Raw genomic sequence first — 3732 nt, 5'->3', positions numbered from 1 at the left:
TTTTCAACTTTTCAAACTCAGAAATTTCCAAGTTTTCTGTAGTTGTTTTAGCAAATCCTTGCCTTTTCAGAAGTCTGAAGTCTCTTTTTCTACAATATTTCTGAGATTAATCTCAGAAATATTAAGGCCAAAAAAGAAATTGGAAAATTCTGAATTTTCCAATTTCTTTTTTTTATTATTATTTCTGAGTTTGTTCTCAAAAATTCAAATTAATTTTTTAGCAAATTTTTGACTTTTTAAACTTTTTTTCTAGAAAATGTCTGAGTTTTCTCAAAATTTCTGAGTTTTTTGATGGAAATTTATTCCTTTTTTCCATCTATTTTGGCCCCAATTTGCTATCATACTTCTGACCCTTGCAGCTCTCTAACCACAGTTTGTTTCCAGTTACAGTTCCTGTTTCTGCCTTCTCATTTCCTCTTCCTCAGGTCGTTTTGAGGCACAGCTACGTCCTAACCCTGAGCACCACGGACATCAACCGGGTCACCATCATCCCCCAAACGGTAAAAACCAGAAACTGCCCGGCGATGTCTCCGTCTCCCTCCGGGGACGCCAGCTCTGAGGACGAAGATGGCGATGAGGAGGCTGCAGTGAAGCTGTACATGAACAGAAAAGGAGAACTTTCCACAGGCGGCGGTTCTGCTGACAGCAGTGGGAAAGTCGACGTGATGAAGGGTGACTTCATGGAGGTGGAGTCCAACCAGTATGAGGCCAAAGCAGAAACTCTTTTTATTTATGATAAAGATCAATCTGGAATGGAGGACTCCACAACTCAGCAGGAGGAAGTCAAAATGGAGACTCTGGAGTTCTCTGGAGACGTCAACCTGTTCTCCGTCACCCTCGCCTCAATAGCTGCTTGTGATGAAGACGAGGTAGAGGAGGATCAGGACTCTGGAAGCTCTTCCATGGACTTCCTGAGGACTTACACCCTGAAACCTCTGAGCCAGATGGACTCTGAAAGCAAACGGGATGATGGGATGCGTCCTTCAGAGTCGGGACAAGATGGCAGCTGCACAGAGTCCTGGATAGACGAGGAGGAAGAAGAGGAGGAGGAGGAAGAGTTCTCTGGATATCTGACAAATAAATGAAATGTTTTCTCACACTGGAGTACTGTACGTTAAAACAGCATGTCCATTTCTGATTCTGCGACTCTGTGTGAACCAGTAGATGGAATAATCACCCACACGGCAAAAACACAAAATATTAACAAGTATTTTTATTTAGTTTCTACTGCAAATATCACTTAAAATAAGACAAAATTAACTTAAAAGTAACTTTTCAGCAATAGGAGCTTGTTTTAGGTCAATAATTCATTAATATTGACGAAAAAGTACTGGTTCCAGTATGTTCACTTATTTCACAATCAATAGGCGCTGCACCGTTACCTAGCAACCCCCGCCAAGCCCAGCCTGTCGCCTAGCAACCCAGCTCTATTTCTACTAGCAGAATATTTGACTTATAACAAAATGGTTTTCCCTTGTTATAAGTGAAGTAATCTGCCAGTACTTTTTATCAATATTAAGGAATCATTATTATAAAACAAGCTCCTATGTTTTTCTGAAAAGTTACTAATAGGTTACTTTTGTCTTATTTTAAGTGTACCAAGATATTTCCACTATAAACTAGACATAAATACTTGGTAAGATTTTGTGTTTTTGCAGTGTGGATGATTATTCCATTTCTCGGTTCACACACAGAATTGTAGAATCAGAAATGGACCTGTTGTTCTTCTTCAGCAGGTCCATGCGGGTTGCTTTGGAGTCACACAGAAGTCTGACTTTTGTCCCATTTAATTAATAGTTTGAATGACAAAAAAATTAGTTTCATTAATTTGAGCATCAAAACCTGCTGAGTAAATGTAGTCTTAAAATTTCTCAATTTTTCTCCAAAACTACTTCAGTAAGAAGACGTTTACTACAGGTAACACACTGACTCCTGTCAATTACTCCGCATAACCCTGTCCCGATAATGTCGATGTGACATCGTCTCCAGTTTTTAAACTCAGACCTACTGCAATCACCTATAATCGTAAAGCTCTCTTCACATTCTCACTGTCTGCAGTCAGTTTGTCAGATCTGTCCAGTTATTTAATCCAACCCTAACGGTATCGGTGCTCAAAGTTGTTACCGTCTGTATTTTTGGTTTTTCTGCAGCAACATTTCATGTTTTTTTGTGATTGTTCATATTTCAGTTCCAGTTGGTTCATGCTGGGTCAAAATGAGACCAGACTAGTGCCTCAGAACAAAGACAAATGTTTATCTGCTTCACCTGTTTTAAAGGTGAAAACAACAAAATAAAAATCTGTTAAAAGTTTTCACTGCGCCTCCTGTGTGATCTTTTTGTTTTCTGATATTTTCTGATTAAAAAAAGCAATCTTTCTGAATCTGGACATTATGTTTCAGAATGAGGTAGACTTTAACTCTTAGATGTCAACATCACAGTGGACTGTTTTCCATTCACCAGAAACTAAACCAAAAGGAAAAGTGTTCTGGGATTAGGTCATTTTTTCACAAGTGTTACTTATGGCCAACCATATAAAATCTAAACACTTTAGCACTGCAAAAATAAAATATTACTAAGTATCTTTGGTCTAGTTTCTAGTACTTTAGAAATAATACAATTAATTTATAAGTAACTTTTCCACAAGATATAGGAGCTTGTTTTAAATCAATAATCCCTTAATACTGATGACAAAGTATTAGTTCCACTGGCAGATTATTTCTTATAACGTGGAAAAATATCTTATCTAAATAAAACAATCTGCCAGTGGAACTTGAACTTATTCATTAATGTTAAGGAATTATTGACTTCAAAGTTCCTCCATGTTGCTGAGAGGTTTTTGTTAGTTTTGTCTAATTTTAAGTGTATTAATTTGCACTAGAAACTGCACAAAACCATGTTAATTTGAGATTTTTTTTATGCACATCTTTTTTTTACTGTATCAAAAAAAATTGACATTCCTCTTTCCTGCGATGTTTTCCAGCTCCGCTTGGGAAGTATTTAGATAGACAGATCTATCTATTCAGCTAGCTAGAGCGTATCGAGCTAGCTAGCTACTAGTTACGTAAGTTAGCAACACATTTATCAAAAAAAAACATGGTATATTAATACGTTATAATTTTTTGCAACAAGCAGGTAGAATATGTCTTGTATCAACTCTTCTCCTTCCTGATTATTCCCAGATGAACTATTTTATCTTGAGGAGTTTCTTTATTATTCCAGATGACTCACATGATACATCAGCATTTATTTTATTATCAATTCAACAGAAATTAAATCAAAAGTAAAAGTGAGAGAACTAAGTGGGGGCAGTAAAACATAATCACAATTCAAATGTTCTGGCTTTTAAAAAGTGAGTCTCACTGCATAAAACCTGCTGGGTGAAAAGTCTGAAAAGGATTTAATAATAAAAATAATAAAACTGATTGTAATATATGGATTCCGCGACAGTGTATTAGGCTGACTGTAGATAGAAAGAAGTTGAGAGAAGTAGATTTCCTCCAAACAAAAAACTCAGGAATGTTTAGATTAATCTTAGAAATTTTCAAGAAAAGACTTGAAAATTTCTGTGTATGAACATTTGCGAGAACATTTCAGACATTTTGAGATTAATCTCAGGAATATTTCAGGGGGAAAAAAAGGAAATTTCTGAGATTCAAAAGTCAAAAGTTTTCTTTTGAATCTCTTTCTAGATCAATCAGAAATTTTCTGGAAAAAAATGGAATCTTCAAAAGT

The sequence above is a fragment of the Poecilia latipinna genome, unplaced genomic scaffold (genome assembly GCF_001443285.1).
Source record: "Poecilia latipinna isolate Pla-1442-1.1 unplaced genomic scaffold, P_latipinna-1.0 Scaffold622, whole genome shotgun sequence".
Taxonomy (NCBI): domain Eukaryota; kingdom Metazoa; phylum Chordata; class Actinopteri; order Cyprinodontiformes; family Poeciliidae; genus Poecilia; species Poecilia latipinna.
Note: the sequence above shows the minus strand (reverse complement) of the source record.